The sequence below is a fragment of the Camelus bactrianus genome, chromosome 29 (genome assembly GCF_048773025.1).
Source record: "Camelus bactrianus isolate YW-2024 breed Bactrian camel chromosome 29, ASM4877302v1, whole genome shotgun sequence".
Lineage (NCBI taxonomy): Eukaryota > Metazoa > Chordata > Mammalia > Artiodactyla > Camelidae > Camelus > Camelus bactrianus.
In genome coordinates this window covers 2,638,638-2,658,660 of record NC_133567.1, presented here as the reverse complement: position 1 = coordinate 2,658,660, position 20,023 = coordinate 2,638,638, and the positions used below count along the sequence as shown (strand labels likewise).

At 48.5% G+C, this 20,023-nt stretch overlaps 1 long non-coding RNA gene across 5 annotated transcripts; it reads right to left on the bottom strand.

The window, feature by feature from the left end:
• Nucleotides 1-411: 411 nt before the first annotated feature.
• LOC105081498 (uncharacterized) lies at nt 412-18,650 on the bottom strand. 5 transcript variants are annotated; one of them, XR_006720360.2, is made up of 6 exons: nt 18,030-18,650; nt 17,794-17,917; nt 16,597-16,887; nt 5,663-5,822; nt 3,593-3,822; nt 412-3,108 (listed from the first exon to the last, which is right to left on the bottom strand). It is a non-coding gene; the product is annotated as an uncharacterized LOC105081498 (long non-coding RNA). The 5 variants fall into 5 exon arrangements; XR_006720359.2 differs by having other exon boundaries at nt 16,597-16,748; nt 16,837-16,887; nt 17,794-18,634; XR_012503135.1 differs by having other exon boundaries at nt 16,597-16,890; nt 17,794-18,638.
• Nucleotides 18,651-20,023: the final 1,373 nt, after the last annotated feature.

The window sequence follows — 20,023 nt, the reverse complement described above, 5'->3', positions numbered from 1 at the left end:
TCCTCGGAGGACCCCCTGATGTCGGAGCGGGCCTGGCCCTCACAGACAGCCGGGCGTCCTCCTTTCGAAGTCACCCTCCTCACTGGACACCGACCTAAACAAGCCTTTCTGAGGCTGTGACCCGTCCAGACAAGGCGAGACCACGGTCCCGTGACCTGTCGGAACAGCCGCGGCTCAACCACAAGTGGCCACACACCCCCCTCTCCTGGCCAGGACGGGTCACTGCAGCTTCTGCGTAAGCCCAGCTTCAGCCTTGCCTGTGTCGCAGAAACCAGGCGCGATCCGGTCAGTCATCCAGCTGAGGGATCGCCTGCTTCCCGGCGGCATCGGCACTTTTGGTTGTTGGAGTCAATCCAGCTAAATAAAAAACGTTCAGTGGCGCAATGTAAAAAGGGAAAGACATTAAAGGAGTCATGGTCATAATATATATTCGTATATGTACACATATAATACATACAGTGCTTTTCTGTCACTTACCCACACAAAAATGATATGGAAATGTCAGAAAAACAGTTATCTTTAAAAAAAATACATCAGAATGATTAAGGGGATAGAAGCAGGTGATGGCAAGAATGATTATGGGTCCCAAGTTCTCTGACTCAACCTTGATTTAAATCATAGTTGAAACTGAGAATCACAAGTTTCTCACCAAGTGAGAAAACCCTGAAAAGTGTGCTTTAGCAACACAAAGAGGTGGGTGGGCCGGCAGTTTTTTGTTTAGAAAGAAAAGAAAGAAGACTGTTGAATATTTGCCCAGTATTATATTAAAAAACAGGCTTTTGTATGTCTGTGTATCTCTTCCCACCTGTCAGTTTATTAAAAGGACAAAAACTTATCAATAAAAATGAAAGGTTCACCTTAGTCATTTCAAGGATCTGTAACCTTAAGATTCTGATTGTTACAAGAAACTACATTTTAAGCACATTGGTTGTAGAAAGTTGTATTTGGTTAAAGTTATAAACAGTCTTTTTCACAGGAGGCTGATTTTCATTAACTGCCTTGTCACAATGAACTATGAAAACCTCAAAGATTTTGCGTCGAGTAGGCTGTTAACTGTTAATATGGAACAGTGCGTTTTCTTATGAGCTACAAGCATTTAAAAATCCTCATTCCTCCTCACAGAAGTTACGATGCAAGTAAAATACATAAGTACTTCAGCAAATTGACTTTGATACACCATGAAAAAGTTCTGATCTTTGACAAACTGAAAGACAACAAAATCTAGGGGTGCGCAATCTCAAACCTAAATCTCAGCTTGTTCGACCCACACACCCTCCCTAACAGGTGTGCTGGGACGCACCTGGAGGCTCTGGGTTTCAGCCAGGTGTGTAGGAAATGACTGGGGGCGGGGTCAGGGACGGCGGCGCCCTGAACAGGCCTGGCACCCTCGCTGGGCACGGCTGGGGACAGTCTGAACTGGAGCGACCGAGCCCCACGGGGGCACCAGCGGGGAGGAAACCAAGTCGCTCACCCTGAAGCAGGCGGGTTGGGCCCAGGGCTGCCCAAGCACAGGGCTCACGCTGGAAGAGAAGGGCGATGTCACACAAGGGTAGAATTGAACCCATCACAGCTAACACGTCTCAGGTCATTTCCGGAACGGTCTGCAGAAATTCTGCGTTTCCAAATGAGGCTGAGTTCTTAGCAGGTTATTTACGAAGGAGACAAAAATGAAACGCAGTTCATCCTTAGACCCAGGCCCTCCTGCGGTGTCCCCTCCCCTCACTCCAGACATGAGGGACTCAGAATTCCTCTCCCAAGTTGCCTGCACCTGCGGACAGCCTCGCCCTCCTCTTCCTGCGTCTGTTCTTGGGGGGTGAGGCCAGACACCTGTCTGCGGCCTTAGGGCTGAAGGTGGCCGCGGGGCGGCTGCTTGCCAGGGCCGTGGACCCCAGGATGGCAGGAGAAGAGGAAGTGCCCCCCCACTGTCCTGGGCAGTGCCTGGGGGTGGGGATCACCTCAGGGGCCACGTGCAGCCTCAAGGCTGAGGAGGAAGCTGCCTCCACAGAGAAAAGTGGGGACGACAGGGGCACTGGGCCCCACCCATGCTGCCACTCACCAGTGGACAGTTTCAGCCGTGTCCCTGCACATCTGTAACCGCAGGCTTGTCTTCAATACCATACTGTCCTGTACAGTGACCACTCAGCACGGGCGGTCACAGAGCCCTTGAAATGCGGCTGGCCACAGGGGAAGATGCTCTGACGGTAAACACACGGGATTGCAAAGGCAGTGCAGCAGAGAAGCGCGCGGACTCTCTCATCAGCGATTTCACGGTGATTACCTTTAAAACTAATATTTTGAAGCTACTGGTTGAAAAGATACTATCAAAATTCATTTCACCTGTTTCCATTTTTTTTACTGTTACTATTTAAAATGACTCCTCTGACTGCTGTTAGATTTCTCCGAGACAGCGCTGATGGACACAAGTGCCGTGGCCATCTGTGCCGGTGCCCCCAGAGCAGTCCTAAATCACACCTAGTGTCCTTATGGTCCTTATGGAAGCTTCTGGCTTGGCACTTTTCCTGGATTTTTTTAATCTTTAAACGAAGTGGTCTAATAGGTGCGTTAGAGTGAGCTGGGGTGCGTCTTCGGCTGCACGCCCCGCCTGCACCGGGGCAGGGGGCGCCTGCGCGGTGGGCAGAGGCTGCTGTGCGGGCAGTTCTGCGGTAGCCTGTGTCTTCTCCTGGCTCTTTCCAGAAGCGGTTTTACTTACACCTCCCTCTCCAGGACACACGCACTTACAGATTAAACAAAACGCGACGTTCGCAAATACTCGTGCATTTTGACAGCTGCAGCCTCTCTTTGGATGGGAACCACGCTGCAGCTGGTGCGGACAGGCTGTGAGCCACCCCTGCGCCGCGACCAGATCCAGTGTGTCCAGTGCGTCCCTCACCGGGCTTTCTCAGGAAGAGCCTCACTTTTACCATGTCGCTGGCCTCCGCCCAAAATGAGTCATCATCTCAAGCGTCTTCCCCGGGGCAGAATTTCCTCTGCAATTGCTAAGTGCTTCGACATCTGGGGAGAATTTCCTGTTAAGAGTATTGGACGGCAACTTCTGGAGACACTGTGAACCAGAAGTGCCCAGCTGAGCTCTTTCTGAGTGGCTGACACCTGAAACCACGAAAAATAAATGTTGTTTTAAGCGAAAAAAAAAAATTCTGGTCCATAATTATGGTCCGTGGAGAGAAGTCAATGGAAACCACCAACAACTCCCACTTTGCTCATTCTGAATGCAGCTTGGAAAGCGGCTGCAGACAATTTTATTTTAAAAAACTTAACATAATAATAAGATTATAAAATATTTTTGAAAAAAATGCCAGTGCCATCGTGTCAAAAAAAGTATGTCTAAAAATTTAAATGTTTGAATATGTACCAAGAATAATGATCCTTCTTATGTTATTTTAATGATCAGATAATCGATATAAAGTAGCTTAAATGTTTTCTTTAATATATGCTATTCTTTAAAGAAAATTTATATTTGAAATTTATTTTTAATGTAATTATTTTACAGGTCTACCACTATAATAAAACTGATGGGTGTTCAGTTCTTTTAAACTTAGAAACTCCTTTCATTCTCAGAAGTGCCCCAGCCTACCTTTCGGTCACCAAGCCAGAGGCAATCGTCACCCGGCCCAGGGCCGAGTGGAGGTCGGATGCTGACTAAGTCCCAAGATTGCTGGGCCCGGTACATCCTTCCAGCCGCGTCCATCCTCCTGGGCTTCCCACGATGCTCCTCTTGCCGACTTCCCTTTGCATCATTTCGAATGCCTCCACCAGCAGCCCGAGTGCCACCGCACCTCCGCACTGCGCTGGAATGGCCAGTCACTAAGAACAGAAACATCAGCATGCACAATTTCTCACCCAATGTGTCTTTTCTCAACAGCATTCCTTTTAGAGACTTCATGGGACCAAAGAAAGGGTCCTTTTCTCTGAAATGACTAAATGACCTCAATTTAGCATTTTTATTACCTAGCAACTGTACCTTTCAAGTCAAAGATTACTAATTAAATCAAGGCCTTAGTGCCGTAATTTCTAATCAGTACCTACTCACCAATACATGTTTTAAGTGTTAAACAAAATACAAAGTTTAATTTATTATGTTACAATTATGCTAATGACACTAATCTGCTATATTAATTTACCAAGACATCCTCACACAGCTAGGATGGCTTACAAGCGAGACCGTGAGTGAACATGGTGACAGTGTACCTAGGAAGGTCGAAATCGAATTTCTTTTGTCATTTTGGGTTAGATTTACGTAAGCTAATGTGGTCTTTTCAAATTACATATTTAGACCCTATTATTTAAAATATAAAATACAGGCTAATCAGTAAAAAGAATCTATCCTGCCTGAAGCTCCGAAGGACGTGGGGCGTCAGGTGAATTCAGAGAGCAAGGCTGACCAAGGCTTCCGCCTCTCGTCCGGTTTCCTTTCTGAGCCTGTGCCGTGGCGCCCCCGCTCCTCACGCCGCAGCCGCCCCTGCGCCAGGACAGCACCCAGGGCCCTGTCCCGCCCGCCCGTACCGCGCCGCCACCGAGCTCCCCCGTCGGCCCCAGACCCACCAGCAGCAGCGTCCGGACCGCTCAGATCCCCCGCAGCTCCCCGCAGCCCTGCTCTGTCTGGAGCCCGGGCACTGAAAGCCTGCTCCAGGGAGGCCCACTGCCGAGCTGCGACAGCCGTCCTAGTTAAAGAACTTAGAGCAATCGATGATCTGGGTGGATAGGGTTTTCAACTTTAAAGGAAAAAAGTCCTGCCCTGCTTTGATCCTAACAGCTGATCTCTTTTTTTGCTGCTTCGTTTAAGTTTCATAAACGATGCCGGCGGAGGCGTGGAGAGTCAACAGGATCACTGAACTGATAGGAACTGGTATAAACTTGTTATGTGTTGTTGTTCAGTATCACATAACACGTTATGAAGCACAGAGGAAGACTGTATCTTAGATCTGAACTCTGGCTCTGGCCCTAGCAAGTTGCGTGACCTGAGGCGGTTTACTAAAGGTTCTTGGAGTCCTCTCCCCACGAATAGTTAGGATTATGCTTGGTCACTTATAAAGGAAGCCCCAGAGGACGGTGACTTAACCAGGATGAACATGTTTATTTTTCGTGTGTAATTTACACTTTATTATTATTTTTTCTTGTTATAAATCTTGGTGATTGGGGCTATGTACATTGGAGGGAGCCTGTTTTGTAAAATTAGATTTGGAGTCACCTAATTTAAATTTATACTACTAGATCCGGAATTTCTCTTTCTATTGGATTTGAACACATAAACTCCACAGTCATTTGACTTCCTGAAACTTTCTATCCTGCTGCTCTTTAATCTTCAAGTTCTGAGTCTTGTGGTTTTTATCTTTAAGATTACCTAAAGGTCCAATACGGTGCCCAGGGCTCCAGCCATCACCTGCGTAGTCCCGCAGACAGAAAGAAGTGTCCACCTTTCTGAGTTTCCAGTCCTTCGTACTAGTTAACTAGTACTAGTTAACAGTTGTTACCAAAATTCTCTCCATTGAAGTAACTGGTGTGGTTTCCACTTTCGGACTGTCCCCAACTGATCCAGTGGGAAAAATACCTTTGGGAGCGAGGGGCTGGGGCACAGAACGTGGCGCACCACTTCCTGGCTGTATGACTTATGGCAAATCCATCAGCCTAATCTTAATTTCCTCACCTGTAAAAGTGAGACGGTGCTGCCTGAAGCTGTGAGGACTAAGAGCTCAAATTCCGCAGAGCAGGTCCATTCACGAACATCGCATCTCAGACGTGAGGAAGTACAACGGTGTTTTTCTGTCAGAGGAAACTCTCCGGGAAGGCCTTCACGACCCTGCGGCCTTTATAGAAAGAACGAAGTAGAAATAAGCAGAAAGTAATTGTTTTCACCACAAGCCCCTCCATACTTGTTTGCATTTTCTACTGCAGGTGTATTCCTTTCATTTTATTTTTAAACGGCACAGACATTTTTCTGGGCAGTGGGCTGTGCCTCATTTTTGTGTTTGTATAATATTTTCTACTAAAAATGGGTGAATGCTTGACTCAGGCAGGTAAAGACGTGTTACAAACTTTCCACAGGCTTCGCAGATCCGGGTCTGGGGCAGGGTCCCAGGTCTCCTCCTGCCATCGCTGGTCCAGCTGCTGGCCCTTGGGAGCCGGCAGCCTCGGCGCCAGGGAGACAGGTGCCCAGCGTGTGACCAACAGGGCAATTCTCTGCCTCAGTAACGGTGGCTTTTAGTCACACAAGGATACTGCAGGTCTTTGCTAGATGAGGCATGTCCCTATGTAGTCTGCATTATTCTATGAAGCGTTATTCATTATTCCACATTTGTGTGAAAGACAATGCCTTCCGTAGCCTAGAAGCAGGATGCGGCTGGGGAGCTCACCAGGAAGAAGTGATGCAAACCATGCTTACCGACGGTGGTCCTTCTCGGAGTGCGGACGGAGAAGGGATGGGTTATATGTTAGCGAGCATCAGCTTGTGATTTAAGGGCATTAATTTAGTTAAGCAAATGTATGCGTGTGATTAAAATGCAATATTGCTGTGATTATAATACAATCAGCAAATTATTAAACTGCAACCCAAACGTAAACAAGTCCTATGTGTCTGCCAGGTGTCCTCTCATCTCATTATTTTAACTCAAGCCATAAACTGGTTTTTAGTAAATGGATTCTTTCAGACCTCTCAGCTGTCACAGTGCTTTTCTTTTTCCTTTTAATTTGCCAACTGAAAGAAAATATCGGAGAGACCTTTTTAAGGAATGTAGTGTACCATTCCAAATATAATGTTTTTAAGTATACAAATCAGGGTTATCAATATTATTATACCAAATCTGATCTGTTAAAAGGAAAAAAATATATACGCACTAACATCGTGCTCACTTGCTTACAACACAAAGGTTAAGCACCATGGTGATGAGTGGTAAGCTGAACACAATTTTTGTAGTCGATAAATCAGTTTACAGATTAATTTTTTAAAGTTTACAGTATGTAAAGGTGCTCAGCACTAGCTTGGATATGATTATACTTTTAAAATATTTTAATGTAGGGGATTATTAGGTGTTAAAATTATTAAATCTCTAACATGTAACCATCACAACATGCACTTTTTAAAAAGTCATCCATGTTAACCACACCCCTGGCTTTCTTTGCTTTGCCCACAGTTTTAAAAATACCTGGCTGATAAGCTGAGTCTAAATCATTCGAGAAAGAAATAAACACTCTAAAATATCTCACCCACCATGTCCCAGTACATGCCCCTAAAAGGAAACCTAAAATATTTTTCACCAATAACCTCCTCCTTTTTATTTAACACTGCAGTGAGTTTTTTTTTGTTGTTTTTTTTTTTTAACGGAGGCGCTGGGGCTTGAACCCAGGACCCCGTGCACGTTAAGCATGTGCTGTATCACTGAGCTACGCCCGCCTCCCCCCTGTGCTGTTTGATGTGAAGCATCTTCTCCAGGCCTCTGGACTCCTCCAGGCTTCCACAAGCTTTGCTCCTCCCTGGAAGGCTCTTAGCAGGGACTCTGACTGCAGCTGCAGTGGCGCAACATAGGCGCACCTGCCACCTTCAAAGGCTGAGACACAAAGAGCTCTTTCGTTTAAGGACACAGTGTCTCAGAACTGTTTTCTTGGACTAGGGGGGGTCCCGGGGGCGCTGACGGCATTGGAGGGTTTGCCCCAGACGGCCTGAGGGCCAGCACCGCCTGTCTCCGGGAAGGGCCTGGAGGCACGTTAAAGCTGACCTGGCTGTTGTGGGGATCGCAGTGTCTCCTTTCTGTATCTTCTCCTTTCAAATAACAATTTGCCAGGGCAAAACCAGAAAGGGTGAAACGGAATCTTTACTGCTTCTGATCTTTAAGCACTCAAAGGCTACATACGAAATCAACGTGTAGGTGTTATTAGGTATTCTGTCCTTTCCTTGTCATTCCTTTCCCAACACAAATTCTCATGGATTTACTTTTCCTACATGTTTGCTCTCTAATAAAATATCCTGTGGTTTACTTACTCATTCTGTGATTATTGGACGTGAGTCATTTACGGCTGGTAGCAATACATTGTACAATTACCTGTATACAAATTATGTCTTTGGAGTTAGTAAATAAAATGAATGGTTTAATCTATGAAACCAGAAGTTTGAAAATCGTAATATTAAAGAGAGAACTCACTGAATTGTAGGAACGCACTATGTGAAACAATGAAACTGTGTGCCCAGCAATGTTTCACCTGCCTTAACATGTATTGACTTTTAATCTTCAGAACAATCGAACAGAGGTGGGGCAACCCTTTTACAGATAAGGAAACGGAGCGTGGGTGTAGCTCAGTGGGAGAAGCATGTGCGCAGCACGCAGGAGGTCCTGGGTTCAATCCCCAGTGCCTCTGTTACAAAGCTAATTACCTCCCCACCAAAAAATAGCACAAAGGCCAGAGACGGGCACTCTTCAGTGTTGCTGGAATGGACAGAAAATTCCTTGGGCAGCTCGGGTTTCCAGGGCAGGCGCTGGGGCTGGGGTGGGAGTGAGACTCCAAGCTGGTGTTTCCCAAGGTGGCTCAGGCAGGCAGGAGAGGGGGCTCAGAGGAGACCTTCGTCACCTTGCGAACCACGCACATGGGCCTGGTGGCCAGGTCCTCGAGGCAGACGTGACCGGGGGAAGCAGCCCAGGTCGGGCTGTGATGCAGCCACATTCCAAAGCGGATTTCTCGTCCTAAATAAACACTACTCTGTAGGACGAAGGATTTTTCTCCAGAGGAGCAACAGCACGTATTTAGTAAATTCCCATTAAAAGTCACCCATAAGTTCTGCAGATGCCCTTCCTCATAGAGCCTGAAAGAAAGGAGGTCAGAACCCAAGTTCACGCAGGACGCAGAGAGCCAGGGCCCTGGGGGTCGGGGGAGTGTGTCTGTGGCTCCCGGTCCATCAAGATGATAAAACATGCCTTCACTTTGTTCTGTTCTCCCTTCCTCTCGCCCCTAAAACAGGAATTTCATTTCTCAGTCACCCCCCCCCATAAGGTGGAAAGAGAAAGACAGACAAGAATAAACAGTACACCTGAAACACTAACATTGCAAGTCAACCACACTTCAGTAAAAAATAAAATTAAGAGATAACAGAATAAACAGAACCCTCCACCCCCTTGAGGCCACGCTGACTACCCGGCACCTGCAGGGCGAGCTCCCCACGGCCCTCCCTCCCGGCCCTCAGGGTCGGCACAGCTGCCCTGCGGCGGCGTCTAGGAGGCAGCTGCGGACTCCCAGGCTCAGAGAGGGACCGTCCAGCAACGCCCACCTGGTGCTGGGCAGACAGGGACAGGGCGGTCCCGTCGGCCTCCCCTCGGCCTCCCCGGGCCCCCTTCTGCTGGGATGTTCTTGGAAAGCTGTCTCATTTGGCTCAGGCTGATGTAACAAAAATACCACAGACTGGGAAGTTTGAGTAAGAGAGAGTTAAGAAGCCGGGAGCTCCAAGGCCAAGGCGCTGTCTGTCTGGGTCCTAGTGAGAACCCCCGCTGGCCTGCAGGCAGCTGCCGTCTCACCGTGTGCCCGCTGCTGGAGGGCGACGGAGACCACTGCCCAGCTGTCTCTCCTTTTAAGGGCACTAATCCCATTCACGAGCCCCCACCCCCCTGGGCAAGTTACCTCCAAAGGCCCCAAGTCACCTCGGGGGCCAGGACTCCATGCAGGAATTCGGGGGACACAGCCCCCAGCAGAACCCTCGCACCGAGTGCACAGTAGCTAGAAAGTGAGGTGGACCAGGATAGCCCCCACCCCTCATCAGCACCAGTGACAGGGAAGGTGCAGAGTCAGCTTTGCTTCAGACGCCGTTGAGTGACACGGCCTTCACACCGGGTGTGTGACGTGAGCTGCACCAACCACCTCGGGCTGAGTGCATTTTTTTAGTGTCTTAAACCTGAGTCCTGACCAACTGAAAATACGCAGCACTCACTCCTTCCAGTTTCTGTATTTTGGTTCTTTAAAATACCAGCTTGTATGTTGTATTGCTCTGTGGTGCAGAAAATGGCTGCTTTAAGTGTGTACGTACATATTTAAGTCTTAATGCAACGTATGTAACGTCTGACTGTGAATTAAGAGGTTTTCCTCTCAATTCAGTGGCGGAGAAAATTAGCTTCATAAAAACGATCTAGGATGGAGGCGTTTCGGTTCCATGTTTCAAGAAAGAAAAGTAATGAGCCTCCAGGATCATTAAACTCTTAATAAAAAGTTCTTCTGTGGAAACATTATTATTATTTTAAATCGTGAAAACATCTTTAAAGCCAATAAAATGCTACGTAGGTTTGGAAAAAGTGAGTCACTTGGAGAGTGTGAACGTGACTGACATGCTCAGAGCTTTACTCACTGCCTAACGTCGACCAGTCCAGGAAGGGCGGGCGTGTCGCTGAAGCAGGCGAGCAGTGGGGACCCTGGCTGGCAGCACCCCGGAAGCCTCGTGTATGACCGGGGACTCCGGGGGTGTCTTTCCCTCATTCACACGTTTACTCCCTTCACAAAAGTCTGTTTGGAGTTGGTTCAATAAATAAGCCAAGGTCTCTGCCTGCCAGTCATGAGAAAGTCACGGGGAGGACCACGGGCCAGTCCTGCTGTGGGCGGTGGCGCCAGCACACAGAAAGCAACCTGTGGGTGCCCACGGGGAAGGGGATGGGGAGGAGTTTGGGGTTAGCGGACACTAACCCCTGTGTACAGAACAGATCAACAACAAGACGCTGCTGCAGAGCACAGGGAACTGTATTCAGTTTCTTGTAACGAGCTGCAGTGGAGAAGAATCTGAAAAAGTACACATGCATGTGTGTAACCGAGCCGCTCTGCTGTACACCTGAAACTAACACTGTAAATCGACTACACTTCAATAAAAATAAGAATTTTTAAAAGTATATAGAAAAAGAACATGAAAATGAATGCGTGTATGTGTATGTGTGACTGAAACATGATGCTGTGCACCAGCAGTTGACACGACACTGCTGCATGAGAGGCGAAAGGGGGGAGCCAGTAGCGGGGGTGTGGGGGGGTCACGTGTCCCCGCCCTGGGGGCTCCTGGGGGTGAGTCCTGGGAGGGCCCCGGTGCGATGCTGAAGTGGAGGCGGCTGGCTTGCTCCACGGTGACAGCCGGGGTGCTCGCTGGGCGGGGTCCCGGGGCGGCCTCCCTGGGCTTTACACGGATGTCTCAAAAACTATCACTGAACATGAGACCCTCCTAAATTCCTCCATGTCCCTCAGTTTCCCTCCCAGCCTCCAGCTTTTAGTCCTTTCCCTTCCATCTCTGGTTCAGAAGGAGCTGAAAGACTGGAAACAATTGGGGGGGGGGGATAATTAGGTTTATTCACTTATTTATTTTTAGACGAGGTACTGGGGATTGAACCCATGAACCCACTTGAGCTATACCCTCCCCTGCCCTGGAAACAATCTTAAATTATCTGTTTTTGCCTCGAATTTAACTTAAGCCAATAGCCACCAAGCCAGATGTGCTGAGATGGCGTCACAGGAGCACAGAGAGCGGAGTGGCAGCCTCTGCTTGGACAGAAGGAGGAGGAGGAGGCGTCCCACAGGTGAGAAGGCTTACAGGTGAGAGGCTGCTCACGCTACTGGCTGCCCCGCCCCGTCAGAGCACGTCCGTGTGCTGCGCAGGGAACGCAGGTGCACCCCGGGCTCTGCTGGAAGGACTGGGAAAGAAGTCGGGGCTTTAAAGTCCTATAAAACGTCAAATGCAAATAAAATGGGTAACTTTTCCCAGAAAGTTTCTGTCAGTGGCATCGCATCCGTCACTTACTAGACATGCGCGATTTGACGTGCAAAGGTGTCTGTGCACCTGGTACCCCTGGGCACGGGTAGTAACCAGCCCATCGGCGTACGGGGGCACATGTCTGTTCCCTTAGATTTAGGAGGTCGGTGCCAACCAGCTACCCAGGACGTTGCTGCCTGAGCTGCTTCCGTGGTGTCGCTGGGTGTCCACCGTGTTACTTGCCCTTGATAAACTTTGGAGCTAGAGAAAACTGACCAGCGTGATTAAAGTCACACGTGTGGCCATGAGACGACGCAGAGCTAAGCGACCCCCTTAGAAACTGACCGAGCCCCTTGGCGTGGCGTTGGCCTCTCCCGCTGCTAACTAAGGCATGTGCTAACTCACTCTGCAGGCCAAAACCACAGACCCCGCGTCATCCCGCCTCCAGGGAGGGAAGAGAAAGGAACGGACAGGAGGGGTGAGAGGAGAGGTCTGCTTTGCAATAAAACAGAGTAGCCGACAAGGAAGGAAGAGCCGTGCCAACAACGTCACGTTCACAAAGTCGCTTCATCAGAGCTCAGTCTGTCGACTCCCTTCAGGACTCTTTGGGGTGGCGGAACTCTGAAATCCTCTCCAAAACTCCTGTGTACAGAAATCTTAGGACGGGTGCGAGTTCCTCTTCACTTAATTTTTTTTTTTTTTTAGTATCAGTCACCGCCCCCCCGCAAAAAAAAAAACAGACAGCTCTTCTGACTCACTGTGACTTAGTAATACACGTCTCTCCTGTTTTATAAATTAACCCTCGAACCGCCTTATTCCTCTGGGCACGAGCCCTGAAGTTTGCAGCCTTGCCACCAGGGGGCAGTGGATCTCCTGCTTCAAGTAATCCAATCTCATCCTTTCTTGAGACCCAAATTCAACCAAGGATTTTGTGCAAATTCTGTGTGGGAATCCAGTGCATAAGTCCATGAAAGCTGGTAACCTAGTATACGTGGAGGGTACATCTGGCCCAGACCCCAAGGATGGTCTGACACTGAGTCACTGCCCCACAGTCCTTCTGGAGTGGACAGAGAGGGACAGAAGTTTCTGTGAAGTGGGTACCATGTTGGTCCTCTTCCCAGCAACTGTAAGGTTTCCACTCTCAGCACCAAGTCACTATATTCCGTCCACAGACCTTTGGTCTTGGAGTCAAACCCCTGGGGGGGGACCAGCACCACCCTGTAAGCCTTCAGCCTGACCCGCATCTCGGGGTCCCAGCTGTGTCTGGCATATTCGCTCCTTCCAGGATGTCAGAGTGGATGGAAGTCCACTTGTGTTTCCAGCAGTCTCAGTACACTGGGGGGTGGGGGGACAGGAACAGCTCCGTGGTGACAGTAATGTAACTGCTCCATTTCAGGGGGAGTGGAAGCCAGGGTCCCCGAGGGTCTCCCGGTGCCAGACTGCACCACGGGCTGACTCTGGGACTCCGACTTACCCTCCTCACCCCTGAAATGGGGCCACAGCCCTGCTGCCGGGGAGCACTGAATGGATGCTGTGTGCGTGGGAACGGGGTAAACTGCCCGGCCCCGTGCCTGACAGCACCCGGCCAGCTTCAGCCGACACTCTAGACTTGCAGACTCAGCGACAGACCCCAGGAGCTCGAAAATCTCACTCTCAACTCTAGCCAAATTTACGGTGAGGCTCGAAGCCAGGCCCACGACCCCCAGAGCCGTTCCTTCCATGTTCTTGCCTCACTGTCTGTCCTGTGCTGAGAAAACCCTCAGCGATGAGTTTGCCCATCTAGGCATCACTCCTGCCTCTCACATGTACAGTTTCATTCTGGTGTTCCTCTTCTAAATTTCCTCTCGTCGAGTGGCTCTTAACTTTTTTGAGGTCACATATGCTTTGAACATCTGATGGAAGTTCTGCACTATTTCCACCCCCAGAACAAATGCCAAGACAATCTTGGACATAACTTCAAGAAGGCTACACGCTCCCAAACGTCTTTCATGGAACCTACATTAAGGAAGTCCACTCTAACTCCTCTTTTACTAAATACCTTATTCTTTAAGTCACTTTCAACGTTCAGCTGGCTGCCAGTAATACCAAATGTTTGTGCCCCCCCCCCCCACCAATGTACATACTGAAGTCCCAGCCCCCAATAAATTTCTGTGGCGGCCCAAGCTAAACAGTGCCCCAGCCACACCTATTCACAAACTAACTTTCCGTGCAAACTTACGTTTATGTTTTATGTTTTATTTTTAGTAAACTCATGCTTGTGAAAAATTGAAGTATAGAGAAAAGTAAAACTAAATTAGCAATTTACTTCTTTACAGATCAAAGATCACTACTCTAAAAGTTTTAGTGTGCCTTCTAAAATATGATTTTGCTCTGTTCATATATAACTTTATGCACTTTTTCAGATTACACTATATAAAAACATTTCTCAATTTGCTGGATTAACATAGCTTCATTACATTCCTCCAAATGTAAACATTTCCCAATTTAGGTTATTTTCAATTTTTTGGTATTAATTTTTTAATATATTTGATGTCACTCTTTTTTATACTTTCATTTAAGTGTAGTCAGTTTACAACGTGTCACTTTCTGGTGCACAGCACAACGCTTCAGTCATAGAGGAACATACGTATATTCATTTTCATATTCTGATGTCACTCTGAATGAGTCACAGTATGGGATCATTGGATGCAATCTAAGATTTTTTTCAAGGCTTTTTGATACATTCTGAAAAATCATTTTTCTAAGTAGGAAAATAAATTTTTTTATCTTTTATAAGCAGTTCATACATGTGAGATATGTGCATGTTTTTTGCTGCGTATGTTTCCAACATGCATGAATTTCAGTTTTCATGATTTGATTAAATAATACTAGTTCAACACTGTTACAAAGACTGCAGGTAAAGAGCTGACTTTACCCAAAAAGAGGCCTGGCCTTCGTCCCCGGCTCCTGGGGGGGAACCTCTACACCGCTGGGATTTCTGGAGCAAGAGGAGTGTCTCATTGGACCCCAAATAACATTGACAGTTTGTGGAGCTATTATTGAAATCAGTATATTATTGAAATATTATATTATATTGTGGAAATTAATATTTTTAAAGTTAGGGTGCTAACTGTAACCTCTAGGGCAACCACTAAGAAAATAACTCCAAAATTACAGCAAAAGAGACAAGAAATGAAGTTAAACGGTACAATAGGAAACACCTACATAATATAAGAAAGGTGTGAATGAGGGCTAAAGCGGGTAAGGAGTGGGAGAGATGAGGGAAACACACAGCAACATAGCAGAAATAAACCTTATCCGTAATCACGGCCACTGGAAGCTGATTCAGCCCTCCACCTGAAAGGCAGAGATTGCTAAAATGGCTGAAAAAAATCATGACCCAACCCCATGCTATTTATAAGAGACACTGTTTAGGTTCAGAAACACAAATGGGTTGAAAGCAAAAGGGGGTAAGAGACATAGTGCAAGAACAGGGATCGAAAGGAAAACGGAGCGGCTACCCTCATACCCAACACGGTGGAGAGAAAGAATGTCTTGTATTGATAAACAATCAGTCAGTCAGGAAGACGTAATTATTGACAAGGAAATAAAGTAATAACAAATAGGTAAATTCCTACAGACAGAAAGGCCGCCAGAAGCTGGAGGGGGCAGTGAGAAGGGGGTTCCTTGGGGGGGGGCTGTAAAATACCTCAAATGAGACTATGCTGCCAACATGCTGTAGCTGCGAACACACCAAAAACTACTGGACTGTACCCTCTGAAAGGGTTTATGGTTTATGAACTAAATGACAAGAAAGTTGTTATAAAAACGGAGAAAGCGAAGGCTTCTCAGTGTTGGCATGCAGGTAAATGTGCAGAGTGCCCACCTCCCGCTCCTCGCCTGCTCTTAACAGATAACGCTGACTCTCCCCTTTGCTGAGTGAGCCCTGCTGGCCCCACCAGTGCCCGTGTGTCGGCTGTCCACAGGGTGCGGGAAAGCAAGACGTGTGATGCTCTTCCTGCAGCAAGAACACAGTGATGGAAAGACGAGCTGTCGCATGGTGTCATCCAGCAGCTCCCGGGGGCACCTGAGTGAGCCGTCATCTCCTGGGGAGAACAGGGGCGGAGGACCCCTACCATTCTTAGGTTCTCCAGGACAGACTGTTTCTGGTGGGGATTCACCCTGATGGAAACAGAGGCGTCTTCTCAGCTACATGGCGAACAGCCAGCTGCAAATTACTACCCCGTAAAAGGCATCACCTAAAGTGCCACGCTTGGGACTGGCCCCTTATATGTCTCTAAATTTGTTGAAACAGGCAGACATGCAGAACTCCGGGACGTGGATACACATGTCCGCATATGTGCCCTACGCATGGGAAGCTTCCTTCTTTATTTTATTTGATTTTTTTGGTGGGGGGCTTCCTTCTAAAATGTGATCTTATTTCCCTCTCTGAATGTCTCCACCACTTTCAATACCGAAGCTGTTTAGCGATCATGTCACAGTGCCTTGGCAGAGAGGTGAATTTATATTTGGAAAAAGCTCATGTGACAGTCCTGTGATGTGGAAACAGCCTCAATGTTACTGTAAGCATCTGCTGGTCCTAAAGTCCGTTTGGCCGTCGTGTGGGGAGGTTGGGGAGAGCCATCTTCACGTCTGTCTGCTGTCCCTGAGCTTCCACAGTCTGTGGCTTCAATGTTTCTGTTAACTTTGTTTATGAGCACGAGACAGTCACCAAAATTTCAGATAAAGAACCAACTGATACAGTGGAAACAAGTCGTACATTCACTCAGAATTTGAAAACCAGACTTTTTTTTTAAACCTTCTTGCAATGCTTACAATGAAGCAACACTTAATCAGACTTTGTATACAAAGCGCTGTGTGTTAGGAGGAAGCACGCGGCCACTTACCATCATTCCATCTGGGATCCAGCAGACGCGGAGTGCACAGAGCAGCACTGGGAGAGCCCCCTCTCTCCCCACGTCCTCCGGGTTCTCGCAATCCCTGTGTAAAGCCTCCCTCCGCCTCCTTGCGGGGCTGTGCTCCCTTCGCTGCGTCATCCCTGGGGAAAGCGTGTGGACTTTGTGCTTACATAACGCCTGTCCCTTCTCTTCTCTCCTACTGAAGTTCACTCACAGAGGTTTGCTCACCCTTTCTGGCCTGAGCGCAGCCCCTGCTCACCGACAGCTCTCAGGACACAGCTGCTGAGTGAATAAACAAAAGTGCATTCTAAGGGTTGGGGGAGGCGGTACAGCTCAGTGGTAGAGCACGTACTTAGCGTGCACAAGGTCCTGGGTTCAACCCCCAGCACCTCTATTAAAACAAAACAAAAACAGCAACAATAAGAAAGCTAATTTTAGGCTATGAACGCAAAACGTTGTAACCTTTAGCTCCCTGGTTACAGGTGGACAGGAAAGTCAATGAATTCGAAGCCCGTCCCCCTCTGCCCCCAGGCAAACACCCTGACTCTAGTCCAGAGGGACAAGCGTGCCCCATTCAGCTACTCCGAAGCCCAGAGATGTGCCCTGGACAGGGGAACGTCGATCCCCAATGCAGGGTAATTTATCCAGGGTCAGAGAGAAGCAGAGAAGCAGAAAGGTGTGACCGGTAGCAGTTACCACGTGGCGAAGAGTGACGGGTGGAAGCTGGGCCGGGGTTATTTTAAACCCTCTCGTAACTGCGTGTTATTTGAGCTCCGGGAGGGGAGGGCCACTTGCTTGGTGACATTCCATCCGCTTTCGCCTGCCTTCCGGAGCAGCTGCACGTCACCAGCCGGGCTGCCCGGCTTCCCCGCGACTCAGGAGCGCAGGGCCGCGCTGGGCCTCCCCGCGGCCGGGGCTGCGGCCGCGCGCCCGCCCGCAGGAGGGCCGCCTCCCCGCCCGCCGGGCAGCTGCTCCGGACGGTGTTCTCGGTTCTGATCTACGCGCACTTGCGTCCCCGAGATTTCAGTTGCCGTAGACTAGGTATAAACGAATCACTGCTGTGCACAAGAAATCAACACCGCGTCCTAAACTGACTATAATTCAAAATAAATAAGAACAAAAAATAAAAAGCACCCCGAGGCGTCAGTTGACAGTAAATGTAACTGCTATAAACGCAACACGTACCGAAGCACGGGAAACGTCGCGAGGCTTGTCCGCACAGGCTTCCCGGCTGCGGCCCTCTCTCTGCGGAGGCGTGTCCGGCACCCCAGGTGCGGGGAGGACACCCTTCACTTGGGACGTTTATCTCCTGCTTTCGGGGAGACAGAGAGGACAGAGTGTTCTTGCGCTGGCCATTTCTGAAGTAACTTTAATTGAAAAATAATCAATATGCCCTTGAGATCCATTTGGGGGCAGCCCACCTGCGCCCCAGACAGTCATGGGGGCGGCGCCCCCAGGAATGAGATGAGTGCCTTGGAGAAGAAACCCGGAGGGCCCCTTCGCCCGGGGACGGGGACGAGGGAACGGCTGCCGCCGGAGCCCGGACCGGCGCGCCTTGAGCGCGCACTCCCAGCCCCGGAGCTGGCACGCGCCCGCGGCTGGTCCCCGCTCGCGCAGCGCCGCTCCCGGACGCGCCCGCCGCGCGGGGTTTCCAGGGCGGGGTCAAGGCCTCCGGTGCGGCTGCGGGCGCTTCTCATTTCTGTTACATGAGGCGGATAAAACATTTCTTTCTCAGGAAGCATGAGCTTTCCTCCCTAGATAAGAAAGAAGAAAGTCACAGGTTTGTAATTTCTCCAAGTCAAAAAGGAAAAATGTTTTTGAGTCCCTTCCCCTCCCTCAGGGCTGGATGAAGGTCCTTGGCCTCCTGCACCCTCCAGGGCACCGGACTGTGCTGACGTTTTCGCTGTCCAAGTCCAGAAGTTTGGGAACTCGAATTACTCTGAGCTAAATGTGAAGACAGGGTCTCTAGCAAAGCAAGGTCAGGAGCGCCACACAGCTGTCTTCCCCCGGGCCCCCCACTGTCCTAGAGGCCTGGGTGGGCCCCTCAGACCCCCAGACCAGGCTCCTCCAGGGCCCCCGCCCGTCACAGCTCCCACTCTGGGTGCATCTGCACAGACTCTGCTGGACACCCTTCTGGGGGCCTATTTTAAAAACAAAGGCAACCTCTGGTTTGGCCAAGTTTTTAAAAAAAAATGGGATTGAAGGAAGGCAAAGTCCTAGCCATAGATGGAAACAGAAAATATCTACCTTTCATTTCTTTTTTTTGTTTTGTTTTGTTTTGTTTTTGCTGGATATTTAGTAAAACTTTTAAATCAAGAAGGAAATATTTTTCCTGATACAAAATTTTCTTGAGATAGTCTATCAAAAATTTCCTCTCTCATTTTTTTTTAACTTTTGGTTGTAGTACATCTGAAACCCCTATTATTTTGATATGGGACCTCCTTCTTCTAATTCTGGTACATTCCTCACTCTTATTTTCCTTCTCTTCATTTTTTATTAACTATAATTGACATAAAGCACTGTATTCATTTTAAGTGTACAACATAATGATTTGATATATGTCTGTGTTGCCAAATGATTAACACAGAAAGTTTAGTTAACACCCATCGCTGCACATAGTTCCATTTTCTTCTCTTGGGACGGGAACTTTTAAAATCTACTCTCTTAGTGACCTTCAAAAATGCAACAGCTTTGTTGAGCAGAGTCACCATGCTCTACATGACACCCCAGGACTTACTTCTCTTGTACCTGGAAGTTTGTACCTGTGACATCTTCACCCAATTCACTCCCACTCCACCCTCTTCTGGCAACTCTCAATCTGTTCTCTGTACCTATGAGTTTATGTTTGTTTTGTTCTGTTGCTTTGGTTTTGGGGGGTTCTCCGTGTAAGTTAGTTACATGGTATGTTTGTTATGACAAATCCACACAAACTGAGATAGTGCCTATGTTTGGAGACAGGGCCTTTCTTTTTTTAAATTTCTTTTCTGCATGTGTGCGTTTTTTTGTTTGTTTTTTGTTTGTTTGTGTGTGTGTTTGTTTGTTTGGAGGGGTAATTAGGTTGCTTTTTGTCTTTTTCTTTTCATGAAAGTGCTGGGGAGTGAACTAGGACCTCGTGCATGCTAAGCATGTGCCCTGCCTCTGAGCTGTACCCTCCCCCCAGGGTCTTTAGATTTAAAGACAGGGTCTTTGCAGAGCTAAGTTAAAATGAGTCCTTTAGGGTGGGCCCTAGTCCTACCCGACTGGAGTGCCTACAAGAAGAGGAGCATGAGCGCAGACTCGCGCACACAGAGGGAGACCGAGTGAAGACTCAGGTGGAGGAACCAGGGCCAAGGAGGGAGGTCCTTCCCTCGCTGCCTCAGAGGGACCCCACCCCGCTGTGACCCTGATCTCGATTTCAGCCTCCAGGACCGTGAGA